Here is an 18,387-nt window from a genome sequence, read left to right as displayed (position 1 = left end):
AGCTATGGGAATGTGTGTAAATAATTTGCAACAAATCACCATTGGCTCTATATTTGGTAGATGTGGAGGAGAACAAAGAGAATGGAGCTTTCGCTACAGAGTCTCAAAATTAATGACTCAAGATAGAACCCATTAATAACATAAGCCAGAGGCTTAACCGCTTCCCGCAAATAAAAAGTTGGCATAGTCATGCAAAAGAGAGTTGCATAGAAAATCTCCATAATGTATCTATTTTTCTTTAAACTAGGCATTCTATTGCGGTGTGTATATGCAGGATGTATGATATCATATACCTTATTGCCGAACGTATTCGTCAATATTAGATTTCATAAAATCCATGACATTGTTAGATTGCCAAACAAAGATTTGGTCGTCGATATTGAGTATATACAATACTATAAACATATTAGAATGAAATATACACATAACTCTTTTTTCGAAGTAATGATATCCATGTCATCCTAATATATTAATCTATGAAAGTTATAAGATAACGATCTTGTGATAGAGTTTAAACTTTCACAGGCCCCAAATATCAGAATGTATAATAGCAAAAGGTTCAGATAATTTATTCAAACTTGGTAAATATGGAACACGATGATTTTTTCGCTAATTCACAAATGGAAAAATGAAAAACTGAGTTATCTAACACTAAAAACAAATCCTTTTTGAGTTTCTGAAGATAACGAAATGAGATATGTCTGAGCCTTATATGCCATAACTATACATGGTCCCATGATTTCTCAACCCCGTATGTGCAAAATGCATGTCCAAATTCTTCTCTCAACCTTAAGTAAATTTCAGAAACTAGATATAGGTTGATTAACATCGTAACGAAGATTCCCCTGAGTAGGAATATCGTGAAAGAAACAAAAAAGAGGTCAAAAGGTTACTGTGCAATTATGACAGGAGGTAACTTCGCTAACAAATAGAAAATTATGATCTCTAGTAGGTGTAACGACCTGTTTAGTCGTTTTGAGCAGTAGAGTATTTTCTGGTAATAACTGTCTGAGTCGACGGATCCCACGACGGACCGTAGAAGGGGTCTCGTTCCAAAACACTTAGAATTCTGAAATTTAGTTACTGAGATCGACTCTCTAAACTTCGTAACGACATGGCAGGATGGACCGTCGTGGGCACGACGGACCGTCACAGAACCCTTAGTGAAAATTGAGTCTCAAAACATTGTGACGGAAGCAGCAGGACGGACCGTCGCAGGCACGACGGGCCGTCACAGGCTGCGTAAACCCTGATTGGGTCGGATTTCTGTTAAATATTTTAAGGGGCGTTTTGGACTATTCCTGCTTATAATTATAAAGTTAGTGGTTTAATATTAATAATTCAATTACTTGGGGGTTAAAGGAGATAACCTTGATTTAAATAGGGGGTTAATTTATCATCTTTTATACTTAATTATATGCTAATTAGGGTAAAAGAAAGAGGGTTGGAATAAGAAAAATGCAAAGAACAAGAGAGGGAGAAACGATCTCGAGAGAGAGGAATGAAGAGGGAAACAACTCTTTGGGGAATTTGCTTGCTTGATCACAAATATTTAGTGGAGGTAGGTTATGGTTTATGCTATTCGTAGTAAACTCTTAATAGCGAATGTTATATATTGGTTAGTATTGTAAACCCTTCTATATGCTTAATTGTATGCTTGCATGAATGTGATTATATAATGGTGATAAAATAAGCATGATGAGGCTATTGAATCCTAAACCTTGAAAAAACCCTAATCTACTTTTTTAACGATGATGCCTTGGTATACAAGAGGGCTTAATGAACGAAAGTAGTGAGATTAGGGGATCGGGTGTCACGTTCCGGCACCAGGATAATATATGAGGATCGGAGTGCCACATTCCGACACAAGGATAGTAATAGAGGATCGGGTGTCACGTTCCGGCACCATGATAGAATGATGAGGATCGTAGTGTCCCATTCCGGCACCAGGATAGAATATGGATCGGGTGTCACGTTCCGACACCAGGATAGTATATGAGGATCGGAGTGTCACGTTCCGACATAAGGATAGTATATGAGGATCGGAGTGTCACTTTATGACACCAGGATAGTATATGAGGATCGGAATGTCACGTTTCTACACCAGGATAGTATATGGAGCGGAGTGTCACGTACCGACACGAGAGGAATAAAGATAATGAATCTTGAAATATGCTAATATACTTAATTTAAAGAACTAATTCCCATATGAGTATGATGGGGAGGCGTGAGTCCTCATTGATATTCTTGGTGTTGTGACCAAGGGTTACGGTAATTGTAAATGCCGCATGATAAGAATATTAGTTGATTTTATGATATTATCTGATATATACTGTTTTCTATTTTGAGTTGGCCGATGATACCTACTAAGTACTTGTGTTTTGTATTGACCCCTACTTGTATGTTTCTTTCTTTGTTATTTGTGGAATGCAGCAAACGTACCTTCGTCTTCAACTCAACCGTAACTCTATCCAGTCTTCATTATACCGGATCTCAGGGTGAGCTAATGCTTCTAGCTTGGACTAGGTCTTCTTCTTCGTGTCTTGATGCCTTGAAGTTCCGGCGTGGTCTAGCTTTTTATTTATTTTAGCTTCTTAGATACTCTTAGATTTAGTAATTTGAGGATAGATGTTCTTGTGATGATGACTTCCAGATTTTGGGGATAATGATTTATAAATTTTAGAAGTTATTTGATTGATTTCGTTAATGAGTTTTAAGTCTTCCGCATTGTATTTTGTTCATTATGCTTGAAATGGTGGGGTTTAGATTAGTTGGTTCGCTCACATAGTAGGGTAAGTGTTGGTGCCACTCACGGCTCGATTTGGGTTGTGACAAACTTGGTATCAGAGCATTAGGTTCGTTGGTCTCATCAGACAAGAACGAGTCTATTAGAGTCTTGAGGAACGGTAGGGGGACGCCTTTACTTTTCTTTGAGAGGCTACAAGACTTTAGGAAAATTCCATTTTCTTTCGTTCTATTACTTGGATCCAATTGGTTTCTAGGTGATACAAATTGGTATCTGACCATCTTCACTCTATTTTGCAGATGGTTAGAACTAGATCAACGACTATGCCAACACCAGCACCGGCAGGACAGTGTGCGTCTGAGCCAGCAACTGGGGCTGTAGCTCAAAGAGGAGCAGTGACAAGGGGTCGTGGTAGAGGTCGTGGAGGACGTCCTCTAGAGGAAGAGGACAAGCACCTGTCCCATCTAGTACTAGGGCGGTGACTCCTCCACCGACTGAGGAAGTAGTAAGAGAGGGTGAGGAAGGGGAAAGTTAGCAAGTGCAGAATGAGGAATTACCACCCCAACCTACCCCAGAGATGATTAATCAGGTTCTAGCTTATCTTAGAGGGTGAACTGATCAAGGCCAGACACCTCCAGTGTTTTCTGCACCAGCACCTCAGGTTCCGGAAGTACAACAGGCCGCTGCTGAGGCTCCCCACATGGATGCCTCAATGGAAATAGGGACGTTTCCTCGTTTGACTACAGGGCCTATAATGATAAGCGATCAGCATGAACTTTTCAGTAAGTTCTTGAAATTGAAACCTCTAGTCTTCAAGGGTGCTGAATCCAAGGATGCCTATAATTTTATGGTTGATTGTCATGAGTTACTACATAAAATGGGCATAGTGGAACTATTTGGCATTGAGTTTGTAACCTATGAGTTTCAGGGAAATGCCAAAATGTGGTGGCAGTCACACGTTGAGTGTCAACCCGCACAGGCACCACCTATGACTTGGGCGTCGTTCTCTAGCTTATTTATGGAGAAGTATATCCCCCGGACCTTGAGGGATAGGAGGAGAGATGAGTGCTTGAGCCTAGAGCAAGGCAAGATGTCGGTGACCTCGTATGAGGCTAAGTTTCGTGCATTATCTAAGTATGCCACCCAGCCTTGCTTAATTCCACAAGAGCGGATTCGCCGTTTTATGAAGGGGTTGAGGTCAGATTTGCGGATTTCAGCCTTACAGGTAGCGGCTACACCCAAATCCTTTCAGGAAGTGGTAGACTTCCTGATAGAGGTGGAGGGAGTGAAGCTAGATTACTTCACCATGGCATAGACATCTAAAAGGTTTCGTAAGGGAGGTGATTTTAATTGTTCTTACTCCAGAGGGCGGGGTTCAGGAGGTTATCCAGCCCGACCTATTCAGTCTTCACTGCAGACTGTAGTTGGGGGTCCACCGCAGACCGGTCAACATTTCTCTGAGTTTGGAGGTTATCCCCAGCCTTCATCATTCTCACAGAGGCCGATGCTTGAATCCAGAGAGTGTTATGGATGTGGGGATACTGGACATATTAAGAGGTATTGTCCAAAACAAAGCTACAGACCTCCAATAGTCAGAGGTAGAGGTGGTCATGGAAGAGGCCGTCATTCTGGAGGACGTGGTGGTCGAGGTAATTGTGGTCACCAAAACGGCCGGGGTGATGGGCAAAACTAGAGACACTACAGCACAACATGGTAGGGGCAACAGACAGACAGGCGATAGGGCCCATTGTTACGCTTTCCTCGGGCGGTCTGAGGTGGAGACATCCGATGCTGTTATCATAGGTAATCTTTTGGTTTGCGATTGCATGGCTTCTGTATTATTTGATCCTGGCTCAACATTTTCATATGTATCTTCCTCATTTGCTACTGGTCTTAGTTTACATTGTGAATTGCTTGACATGTCTATTCATGTTTCTACTCCGGTGGGTGAGTCTGTGATAGTCGAAAAGGTGTATAGGTCTTGTCCTGTGGCTTTTGTAGGGAGCAATACTCATGTAGACTTGGTTATTTTAGAAATTGTTGACTTGGATTTAATTCTAGGTATGACTTGTCTTTCTCCAAATTTTGCAATATTGGATTGTAATGCTAAAATTGTAACGTTGGCCAAGCCTGGGACAGACCCGTTAGTATGGGAGGGCGACTACACTTCCACTCCGGTTCGTATCATCTCCTTTCTTCGTGCTAAGAGAATTGTTAGTAAAGGGTGCTTAACTCTCTTGGCACATCTCAGGGATGACACTACTCAAGTACCTTCAATTGAGTCGGTTTCGATAGTCCGTGATTTTCTGGATGTGTTCCCTGCAGATCTTCCTGGTATGCCACCGGATAGAGATATTTATTTTTGCATTGATCTTGAACCAGGTACTCGCTCTATTTCTATACCCCCTTATAGAACGGCTTCCACGGAGTTAAGGGAATTAAAGGCCCAACTTCAAGAGTTGTTAGGTAAAGGTTTCATTAGACCAAGTGCATCTCCTTGGGGTGCTCCTGTTTTGTTTGTGAAGAAGAAGGATGGAAGCTTTCGTATGTGCATAGATTATAGACAACTGAATAAGGTAACTTTTAAGAACAAGTATCCTCTTCCTCGCATTGATGATTTGTTCGATCAATTACAAGGTTCTTGTACCTTCTCAAAAATCGATTTGAGATCCGGTTACCATCAATTGAAAATACGGGCAACAGATGTGCCCAAGACTGCTTTTCGGACCAAGTATGGAAATTATGAGTTCTTAGTAATGACTTTTGGGATTACGAATGCCCCTGCTGCTTTCATGATCTTGATGAATGGGATTTTTAAGCCATATCTGGATCTCTTTGTCATTATATTCATTGATGATATATTGGTATACTCAAAGAGGAAGAAGGAACATGAGCAGCACTTGAGAACTGTATTGGAAATGTTGAGGGAGAAAAAGCTTTATGCCATATTCTCTAAGTGTGAGTTTTTGCTAGATGCAGTTTCCTTCTTGGGGCATGTGGTTTCTAAGGATAGAGTGATGGTGGATCCTTCCAAGATCGAAGCAGTGAAGAGTTGGGCAAGACCCACTAATGTTACAGAGGTGAGGAGCTTTGTTGGTTTAGCTAGCTACTACCGCCAATTTGTCAAGGGGTTCTCTTCTATTGCCTCCCAATTGACAAGCTTGAATAAGCAGAATGTTCCATTTGTATGGTCGGACGAGTGCAAAGCTTTCAGAAGCTCAATACTTTGTTGACTACTGCACCCATTCTCACCTTGCCAGTGGAAGGTAAGAACTTCATTGTTTATTGTATTGCATCATATTTGGGTTTGGGTGCAGTGCTAATGCAAGAGAAGAACGTAATTGCTTATGCTTCAAGGGAATTAAAGGTGCACGAACGTAATTATCCGACTCATGATTTGGAGTTGGCTGCGGTAGTGTTTGCATTAAAGCAACGGAGGCACTATCTATATGGGGTTAAGTGTGAAGTCTATACGGATCATCGTAGCCTATAGTATGTCTTTACTCAGAAAGATTTGAATCTGAGACAGAGGAGATGGATGGAACTACTGAAGGACTACGACATCACTATCTTGTATCATCCGGGAAAGGCTAATGTTGTGGCAAATGCGTTAAGTAGAAAAGCAGTGAGCATGGGAAGTCTAGCTCACTTGCAGGTTTCTAGACGCCCATTGGCTAGAGAGGTTCAGACTCAGGATAATGAATTTATGAGGCTAGAAGTAAATGAGAAGGGAGGATTTTTGGCCTGTGTGGAGGCAAGATCTTCCTTTCTAGACAAGATTAAGGGAAAGTAGTTTACTGATGAGAAATTGATCCGGATCCGAGGTAAGGTGTTGCGAGGAGAGGCTAAAGACGCAAAAATCAATGAGGAAGGTGTTTTGAGGATTAAGGGAAGGCTATTTGTACCCCGCGTCGATCATTTGATTCACACTATTCTTACAGAGGCTCATAGCTCAAGGTATTCTATATATCCGGGTGCAACAAAGATGTATCGTGATCTAAAGCAACATTTTTGGTGGAGTAGAATGAAGCGTGACATTGTGGAGTTTGTCGCCAAATGTCCAAATTGTCAGCAAGTAAAGTATGAACACCATAGGCCTGGAGGAACACTTCAGAGAATGCCCATTCCGGAATAGAAGTGGGAGAGAACTGCAATGGACTTCGTGGTTGGTCTTCCAAGGACAATGGGTAAGTATGACTCCATTTGGGTAATTGTTGACAGATTAACTAAGTCTGCTCATTTCATTCCGGCCAAGGTGACCTACGATGAAGAGAAGTTAGCCAAACTGTATATCTCAGAAATTGTTCGATTGCATAGGGTTCCACTCTCCATCATATCAGATAGAGGTATGCAGTTTACTTCTAAGTTTTGGAAAACATTGCACGCGGAATTGGGTACTAGGTTGGACCTTAGTATTGCGTTCCACCCTCAGACCGATGGCCAGTCTGAGTGAACGATTCAAGTGTTGGAGGATATGCTTCGTGCATGCGTGATAGAATTTGGTGGCCATTGGGATTGCTTCCTACACTTAGCAGAATTCTCATACAATAATATCTATCACTCAAGTATTGGTATGGCCGGATTTGAGGCACTGTATGGGAGGAGATATAGGTCACCCATTGGTTGGTTTATGCATTTGAGGTTAGACCTTGGGGTACTGACCTTTTGAGGGAATCATTCGATAAAGTGAAATGTATTCAAGAAAAGCTTTTAGCGGCTCAATGTAGGCAGAAAGAATATGCAGATCGAAAGGTTAGAGACTTGGAATTTATGGAGGGTGAGCAAGTCTTGCTAAAGGTTTCGCCCATGAAAGGGGTGATGCGGTTTGGTAAAAAAGGTAAGCTAAGCAGAAGGTATATTGGTCCATTTGAAGTTCTGAAGCACGTGGGGGAGGTAGCTTATGAATTGGCCTTGCTCCCACGACTGTTAGGAGTACATCCGGTATTTCACGTGTCTATGTTGAAAAGATACCATGGGGATGGAAACTACATTATTCGTTGGCATTCAGTTCTGCTTGATGAGAATTTGACTTATGAGGAGGAGCCTGTTGCTATTTAAGATAAAGAAGTCCGCAAGCTGAGGTCAAGGGAAATTGCATCCATCAAAGTTTAATGGAAGAATAGACCAGTTGAAGAAGCCACTTGGAAGAAGGAGGCAGATATGCAAAAAAGATACCCACACCTGTTTACAGATTCAGGTACTCCTTTTCGCCTTTGTTTTTCTTCTTGTGATCATTCGAGGACGAACGATGGGTAAATTGGTATCTATTATAACGACCTATTTAGTCGTTTTGAGCAGTAGAGTATTTTCTGGTAATAACTGTCTGAATCGACGGATCCCACGAGGGACCGTCATGGGCACGACGGACGGTCGAGGGGGTGTCGTTCCAAAACACTTAGAATTCTGAAATTTGGGTACTGAGATTGACTCTCTGAACTTCGTGACGACATGGCAGGACGGATCGTCGTGGGCACGACGGGCCGTCACAGACCCTTAGTGAAAATTGAGTCTCTGAACTTTGTGACGGAAGCGGCGGGACGGACCGTTGCAGGCACGACGGGCCGTTACAGGCTACGTAAGCCTTGACTGGGTCGGATTTCTGTTAAATATTTTAAGGGGCATTTTGTACTATTCTTGCTTATAATTATAAAGTTAGTGGTTTAATATTAATAATTCAATTACTTGGGGGTTAAAGGAGATAACCTTGAGTTAAATAGGGGGTTAATTTATCATCTTTTATACTTAATTATATGCTAATTAGGGTAAAAGAAAGAGGGTTGGAATAAGAAAAATAGAATGAACAAGAGAGGGAGAAACAATCGAGAGAGAGAGGAACGAAGAGAGAAACAATGCTTTGGGAAATTTGCTTGCTTGATCACGAATCTTCGGTGGAGGTAGGTTATGGTTTATGCTATTCGTAGTAAACTCTTAATAGCGAATGATATGTATTGGGTAGTATTGTAAATCCTTCTATATGCTTAATTGTATGCTTGCATGAATGTGATTATATAATGGTGATAAAATAAACATGATGAGGCTATTGAATCCTAAATCTTGAAAAAACCCTAATCTACTTTGTTAACGATGATGCCTAGGTATACAAGAAGGCTTAATGAACGAAAGTAGTGAGATTATGGGATCGGGTGTCACGTTCCGGCACCAGGATAGTATATGAGGATCGGATTGTCACGTTCCTACACCAGGATAGTAATAGAGTATCGGGTGTCACGTTCCGGCACCAGGATAGAATGATGAGGATCGGAGTGTCACATTCCGGCAAAAGGATAGAATATGGATCGGGTGTCACATTCTGACACCAAGAGAGTTATGAGGATCAGAGTGTCACATTCCGACACCAGGATAGTATATGAGGACAGGAGTGTCACGTTCCGACACAAGGAGGGTATATGAGGATCGGAGTGTCACGTTCCGACACCAGGATAGTATATGAGAATCGGAGTGTCACGTTCCGACACAAGGATAGTATATGGAGCGGAGTGTCACGTACCAACACGAGAGGAATAAAGATAATGAATCTTGAAATATGCTAATATACTTAATTTAAAGAACTAATTCCCAAATGAGTATGATGAGGAGACGTGAGTCCTCATTGATGTGCTTGGTGCTGTGACCAAGGGTTATGGTAATTGTAAATGCCGCATGCTAAGAATATTAGTTGATTTTCTGATATTATCTGATATATATTGTTTTCAATTTTGAGTTGGCCGATTATACCTACTCAGTACTTGTGTTTTGTACTGACCCCTACTTGTATGTTTCTTTCTTTGTTATTTGTGGAATGCAGCAAATGTATCGTCGTCTTCAACTCAACCACAACTCTAGCCAGTCTTCATTATACCGGATCTCAGGGTGAGCTAATGCTTCTAGCTTGGACTGGGTCTTCTTCTTCGTGTCTTGATGCCTTGAAGTTCCAGCATGGACTAGCTTTTTATTTATTTTAGCTTCTTAGATACTCTTAGATTTAGTAATTTGAGGATAGATGTTCTTGTGATGATGACTTCCATAATTTGGGGATAATGATTTATAAATTTTAGAAGTTATTTGATTGATTTAGTTAATGAGTTTTAAGTATTCCGCGTTGTATTTTGTTCATTATGCTTGAAATGGTGGGGTTTAGAATGGTTGGTTCGCTCACATAGTAGGGTAAGTGTGGGTGCCACTCGCGGCTCGATTTGGGTCGTGACAGTAGGTACAACTATAACAATGTCAAGTATTGAAGCATCTGTTAAGAGAGCTGGTCCTACTCCAATAACTGGAGAAGTACAATAATTAGCGTAGAAATAAATAGTTGAGAAGATGGTTTAAATAATTGTAATTCTCTTGGATCTTTGGTCATGTCATCAAATGCCGCACTATCTATAATCCAAGTAGGTTTACTAAATGATTGATTAGTTCAACCTTAAAGAAAATTGCTGCGATGAACAACGATGGCATAACCCTTTTGAATTATTCGAAGACTGCCCATAGTCTGCCTCTGTTGAGCTTCAATTAAGACATACACATATGTACTTCCAAGGTCAGGCTTTGGATGCTTTATTAAAATCTCACCACAAACCCAATAAATCCATGAAGAAGGTATGAATTATCAAGTGTCGTTGGATATGTTTGAAGAATATATCAAAAGAAAAATACTTCAAGTTACTTTTGATGAGCAATAATTTTTTTAATTCATTCTTTTGTAATAAAAAGATTAAGTTTAATAACTCAACTTTCTTCTTTATTTACATATTTGTACATTATTTAAACATTCTCATTTGTAATATTATCACTAAGTGTATTACAAACTCTGTGGTGATAAAAACATACTTAGTTATCTTTAGCTCTTATTTTCTTCATGTTTGATAGGTACCAAAAGTTAGGTATTTTATTATGATTAGTGAAGAGAAGTCTGGCTCCCCTTTCTTGTACTTGTCCCCATTGATAATTTATATGTTTAATACAAGGTCTCTAAACACTGTCTAGTGGTAATTTACTTTTAAAAATATTAATTCTGCATCAAGTCCATTAAGAAATATATGAACTTGTCGACTAGCCATCATAGAATGCATCTGAAGAATACCCTCAATAGATTCATCGTGCATATTTTTTTAGTGATCAATTTCATGAAAAATAGCAACAAATTCGTTATAGTACATGGACAAGGGTTTTCTCTTTTGCATAATGGTGAATGATTTGTTTTATAGTTCAAATATTCAGGTTTCTTGAGAACCATCATAGAATGTTTTGGCAAATACTTCCCAAATTTCCTTTGTCATTAAAAGACTAATATATCACCGCATCAAGGTGGGACTCATCGAGTCAATCAACTAATTCTTCACCAAATTGTCCTCAATGCATATTGCATACCCTGAGTCACATTGTTCGGATTTCTTTGCTTCACCGGTTAGGTAAGCAACCTTTATTCGAGCTTCTATACACATATCATCAATTGAGACCATAATGATAAATTTTTTGCATCAAGGATAACTCCTTTTGGAAACGGTGAGTTTTATTGTTGAACTACAATTGAGGTAGGGTTACATTTGAGTGTATAGGGTTTCATGTTTTGCCAGAAAAAGGCGTAGTATCACCCATCTTTGAAAAAAAGAGGTTGGGTATTCAATTTTTATGAATCTGATTGCTTTAATACCATGTAGGATTTTAGGGTAAGATAATAATATATTTCCTTTCTCGTCGTCTATTTTTCTCATAATAGAGGTATATATAGATACAACTCATAGTTTTTTTAAAGGTAAAATTAGAGTAGAATAAGGGCAAAAACTTGACCCCTTCTCCAAAAAATCTATATTTCCATAATAGTACTAATTTTAACTCCTCCAAATTTAGGGAGAAGGTCTATGTACACTATACCATACCCATCTATACCTCACTTGTGGGATTAATAGATATGTTGTTGTTGGTTATATAGATCTTCCATTCAAATTGACAAATTTGCAGACAATCAGAAAATGATTAATTTGGGTATTGGCTTTGAGGTAGATTTTGAAGAGATGAATATCATGGCCTCTACTCTTCTTTAAAATGCCTTATGTTGTAGATAGTAAATGTCTAGAGATTTGAATATTATTCAAAAAGCTAAAATAAGAATATGTATAGCTTTCCTTTTTATTTGTTGTCTTGGATATAATTTTTCATAGCACATTCACTAGCTTTAAATAGTTATATTGTGTGACAAAGGTATATGGCTTTTTCATTTTCGATTTGTTATTTCAAACTTTATAAATATAACAAGATGATACCGGAGAGACGGTATTGAAAGCATCATAATAATTGACTTACACTTGGATTATGGGGTAGAATATGAAGGAATGCAAAATAACACTTTCCTATTCTATATTGTTTACATTCGAATTGTTAAATTCTTTTTTTTCATGAGAGAAAGTTGTTCAGGTTTTACTCTACAATAATGTTTTATCCTGAAACGCTAACCAAATGAGGATCGATTTCTTTTGATTACATGTGTTTGATGGAGGGTATTTATTCCCGTTATGTGCTACAAGGCCATAGATCTTTTAATTTGTGTCGCTAACAAGAATAGAAATACATGTTTCACTGATATAATTTTTTCTAGTCTAACTGACAATTAGTTACCTTATTTCTTACTATAAGACCTTCTATCTGGTAGAAAAGGTAAAAACGCAGATGCTTTCATAATATGTTTTTTTATCTCTTGCTACGTATGTAGGCATGCTTGTTCGTTTTACAACATTTATTACTTCACTTAGTAGCCTTACCTATTATAATAATACATGTCCTACTGCGTTTGATTTTTATCACTAAATGTCAGGGGTCACAAAAAAATTTATGTTAGATAGCCAATATTTATGGTTGCTTTTGTCATATATTGACACTCATAAGTTTTCTGAATCCCCTTAAAGTACTTTCCGTATTCATGCTTGACCTTTCCTTGAGGATCTAAAAAAAATGAGAACCCATTGGACCTGCAATAACTTCTTCTGGACTAGGGAGGACTATAAAGTCTTTGAGAATAACCTAGCGTTAAACTTTAACTATTACGATCTATTTAGGACGATGGAAGAAGCACTTTCTAAAAAATCAGTTGATGAGATCAAGGATCACTACAATACAATCTTAGAAGATATTGATGCCATTGATTATGGACGCCATCCATTGCCTAATATCCATAGCTGCAAAGCACTGCTAACAAAAATATGAGAGCAGATCCTAAATGCCAAAGAGGCACTACTTGTACAGAAGACGAACAGAGGTCATTTTTATGTTGTAATGTTTTTTTGGAACAATAACTTATTCCTCTATCTTTCCTGTATAGATTATTTATCCGGTGCTTGGATATATATATGGAAAAGGTTACTGGAGAAGTAGTGTATCTAGGCACAGTGTGATAATAACAATCGCAAAGCAAGTGGCTTTCCATGCCCTCAACTATTTCAAGCACGTTGAAGCAAACACGAAATAGAACTGAAGAGTAAGACCAAATAACCAACTGTTCCAATTATTGTAGACATGATTGGACCTTCTTGCGAGGGATCACAAACATTACCGAAAATTAGCAGCGAGAGCATGTGTCATTGAGAAATCACCGATGCTGAGCAGATGACTGAAGAACTCGTACGAGAGATCTCACGAGAAAATGCTTTTGTAAATGTTGATTCCAGCACTGGAACATCCGGTTATCTATCCCTAGAATTGGGAGTGAAATTGAAGCATTACTCAGTCACCCCATGGATGAAGAAAATAATGTTGGGCTGGCACCAACTTCTGATGCTGGGATAGCACCAACTGCTCAAATCGGAATGTCCTGTCATGAAACTGCAGGGCAGGCCAGCACAATTACCTCATCGTACTTTTATGATGGAGTATGGCGCAATCTATACCGTTGCCATTGATGATAAAGGCTCCAGCTTAGTTACTTGTTTTTAATAGATGTTCTAATTCTAGCTATTACTGCTCTTCCTTATCTACTCTTAATCTGCTTTAGACATGAGGATTTTTGTTTAAATATTTCAAAAATAAAAACATATGCAATTGCTTTGTTTTTTACAATTGTTTGAGGGACAAAATAGTCATTTTTCTGTGCATTAACAACTTTATGCTACTTGATATGTATGAAAGGACTAAGATAGTCCAACCCCAACATTATGGATCAATTTGATCAGTTTAATGTCCATGCATCTTTTTATTTGTCAATTTGGGGCAATATGAGTTGCATAACTTAGTATACTAAGTACTGAAACCCAAAAGTATAAGTTCACAAGCCATGATTCTTATCATCAACATAGTACAACTTTTTAATCCCCCCTCCCTCCGGGGATGGAACTACGATCCATAAAACATGCAATAAATTTACTAGGGGAGACATTTATGACAACACCATTGCAAATTAGCATCCATAAAAGGTCAGGAAATTAGTTTTCAAACGTGTGGTTTTGTTTCCACAGTAAAAAGATATCTTGTAAAGCATTCCTAGATCAACAATCTCCGACTACAATTTTTAACAATGTAGTCCAACTACGCCTAATACATTGACACATTGGAGGATATCCCTTGCCTGAATTTAAGATTCTCAAAATCCAATTTCATTGGCATGATATAATTTTTGAAAGGATTCATTTCCAGTAATAATTACATACTCATTAATATCCATAGGTATTTATTCCATTCGATGATCTAGTTACCTACAAACAGGATTCTAAATAGAAAATAAATGAAGCTAAGATCAAGAGTCTTGTCTAAGCAATTCATTGACCTTCTTGGTGAGGTATTACGTACTATTCTAGTTTTAGGATGATTTCAAATGTTTAATTTACATTTAAGGCTCCAAAATAATATATGAGTGGGTAGGCAAATTAATGTGATTAAGCCTACCCTTTGAAGAACCACCATCAAATGGCATTGCCCTATTGGCATCTCTACTCTTCCTCTTACCCCTTGCCTCGTCCACTTGTTGAGCATCAACATGAGATGAGAAATTTTCATATTATCATGTAGCATAGCCAAACGACATTCTTCTTTCAAGTCATTGGGCGCTCCCTTCGCAAAGAGGCTCATCTCATGCCTGGGGTCGGAAGCCAAAGAATGAGCATATTTAGACAACTTAGTAAAATTTCAACGAGTAGTCCAGCACACTCATACCTCCTTGACGAAGGTTGATGAATTCCTCCACCTTAGCTTTCCTCCTTTTTCTGGGAAAGAACCTATTAAGAAAAGTTTTCTCAATAATATCCCATGTAACGTGACCACCCTCAAAGGCCAATTGTAAGTCCATTGGATGTACCATGTTTGGGCCACGTCTTTGAGTTGGTAGGTGGCTAACTCGGCCTTTTCACTAGAAGTCAACGCCATAGCATAGAGGATTTTGTATACTTCGTCTATGAACTCTTGGGGGTCTTCCTTCACTTTGGACCCATAGAAAGTAGGGGGATTCATCCTTGTGAAATCCCTCAAGAGGGAGGTCATGGTGCTAACATGTTAGTTTCCTCGAGGTACCACCTCCCGGTTAGCTTGGGTCGTCATGGCTTGAGCTTGAGTAGTGACGGCTTGCGCTTGAGTAGTAATGTCTTGGGACAATTAAGGGAAGGCTACCCTTATGTCCCCATCTGACAATGCCGGAGGAGTTGCCTAAACTTGATCATCATTAGCAACTTATTTAGGAGGGGGATCTTAGTTGCCACGGGGAGGAACTCCCGCATTAGCAATCTCTTCATCAAGTTTCGTACGGCTGCCCTTTGAGTATTCATATCTATGACCACAATACAAGGTTTAAGTGAAAGCACACATAAAGTACACTCTAGAGGCTCGATTTTGGATTTCCAACAAAAAAGAAAATTTATGAAATATCATATAGCTTCTCACTAATAAGTGTGGTGCGCTTAACAATTATGAATAGAAACAACATAGATGTGGTATAATGAGACATCAATTCGTAATATATTCAACCTCATGCTCTGACACAAAGTTTTTCACATCCGGGGAGTATCCCTAGAAGTAACCGGTATCGTCGTCCTCGAAGAGGACTAAGATTAACCTCTTATCATTCGTGATTACACTTCATAGGTTAAATTAGCAAAAAAATTTAAAGCTTTTTAAACTACTTCTACATTGAGGTTTACTTAGACCTCTCGCTTAGACATACTATATAATTAGCGAGTATACATAGACTCCTCGTACAAGAAGTAATACATAGACTTCTACTTTTATTTCACATACATAATATAGCAATATAGATTTATAAGAAGTGTAGAATACGTCACATATAAAATCATCTAGGTCAAATAAAACATCTTCGGTTCAACCTATAATTCACTACAATAACTGGCCTCATTAAGGCAATATACAAAGTCAACAAAGAAACAGAATGAACTAAATTGTCTTTAAGACTAAACAATATCAAATAGCAAGTATCTCTGCGATTCTATTTGGGTAGCATACCACTTGTATCTTCATGTTTGTTCGTTTTACAAGTCACATATTACTTCATTTAGTATCCATAGCCTATTTAAAAGAATACGTGCATGTATTGCTGCTATTGCTTTTTTTTTTACTAAATGTCAGGGGTTACGAAAAAAAATTAGATGTCTAATATTTATGGTTTCTTTTTTCATATATTGACACTAGAGGCGTAGTTAGAATTTTCAATGAAGGGTTCCACAATCTATACAATTAGACACATAATGAAGTTTAAGGGGGTTCGACATCTACTATACATACATTTAAAATTATGTTAACCTTATACCAATAATATAATTTTCTGCCAAACAGGGTTCATCTGAACCCCCTTCGTACAAGGTTGTTCCTTCCATGATTGACACTCATTTGTTTTCTGAATCCCCTTCAAGTTCTTTCCTTATTCATGCTTGATCTTTCCTTGTAGATCTAAAAGAAAATGAGCACCAATCGGACCTGCAATATCTCCTTCTAGAATAGGGAGGAGGATAAGATCTTTGAGAATATCCTAGCAATATACTTTAACGATAACAATCAATTCATGAAGATGGATGAATCACTTCTCGAAAAATCAGTTGATGAGATCCAGGATCACTACAATATACTCTTAGAATATATTGATGCCATCGATTCTAGACGCGCTCCATTACCTAATTATCCACAAATAGAAAGCAATGCAAACCAAAATACGAAAGAAGATTTTAAATGGTGCCGAGGGACTACTTGGACAGAAGAGGAACACATGTCTGTTTCCTGGTACAGTTTTGAGGGTTTATTTTCTTGTCTTTTTGGGGGGTGTGGTCATTTTTAGGTTTTAATATTTTTTTTGGATAATAACTTATTTATCTATATTTCCTGCTATAGAACATTTCTCCAGGTCTTAGATATATATGAAAAAGTTTACTGGAGAAGTATATCTAGGCACTGTGTGATTACATGAACCACAATGCATGGCGTTTCCCTGCCAGGAAGTATTTCAAGTGCGTTGAAGCCAACAAAAAAGAGAACAAAAAAAGAAGAGCAAAACCAAGTGTTCTTGATATCACTGGCGTGGATGCTCCATTATGTGGTAATTCCCAAGTTCCAATCACTTTGGACCTTCTTGATATTGGAATTAATGCATCAATGTTTAGTCTTCCGAAATTGCCTCTTAGTTTTTCAAGAAGTCTCTTTAGAATTCGTAGTACATGTATGCAGTAAATTGTGATACATGTATTTAGTTATTTGTGCAAGACTTTCTGTTTTTCTATCTTGTGAAGTATAAATAGTGATGTAGTTTATGATTGTAATCATCTAAAGTGTCCTTAAGTAGCGCATAATAAATGTGATCATTTTCTAAAGATATTATTTTTCCTTCCAATTTCCTACAAATTGGTATCCAGAGTAGGTTTTCATTCTTAATTTGTGGTTAGGTGAAGAAAAAAATGGCATCCAAAACAAGTGAATGTGCTGATTCTTCAGTTGTTCTTACTCTATTTTTTGATGGAACTGATTTTGAATACTAGAAGATAAGAATAAGAACACATTTGAAAGCTGAAGGTTTGTGGACTATTCTTGCAAATGGCATTGAAGAACCAGAAAACGATGGTGATCTTACAGTAGCAGAGATGAAAAATCTTGAGGCTAATTATTGTCAAGATGCAAAAGCCTTGAGCAACATCCAAATGGGAGTCTCAAGAGAATATTTTGCAAAAATTGCTACTTGTGAGACTGTAAAGGAAGCTTGGGATTTTCTAGAAACTGAGGTGTATGGTGACGAAAAGGTATGCACTATAAATCTTCAAACGATTAGAAGAGAGTTTCAAAATTTAAAGATGATAGAATCTGAAAAAATTGATGAATATTGTACAAGAGTCATGAATATTTTTTATGAAATGAGAAATCATAGTGATACAATTTCAGGCCAACAAATTGTAGAAAACATTCTAATTAGTGTAACAGAAAAGTATGAGTACATCGTTGCTATCACTGAGGAGACAAAAGATCTTTCTAAACTTTCCATCAAAGAGCTAGTTGGATCATTTCGTGCACACGGGAAGGGAAGATGTTTTCGTGAAGATCAACCCAAAAAGATGACTTTCCAGTCTAAAATAAATTAGAATTCTCAAAATTTCTCAAAAAATCATTAGAAGTAAAATCACAAGCCCAAAAAGAAGCAGGATCATGATGGTTTTTCCAAGAAGGTTGAAGAAAAA

Source organism: Solanum lycopersicum, chromosome 9 (genome assembly GCF_036512215.1).
Source record: "Solanum lycopersicum chromosome 9, SLM_r2.1".
Classification (NCBI taxonomy): Eukaryota; Viridiplantae; Streptophyta; class Magnoliopsida; order Solanales; family Solanaceae; genus Solanum; species Solanum lycopersicum.
This window is presented reverse-complemented; position numbering follows the sequence as displayed.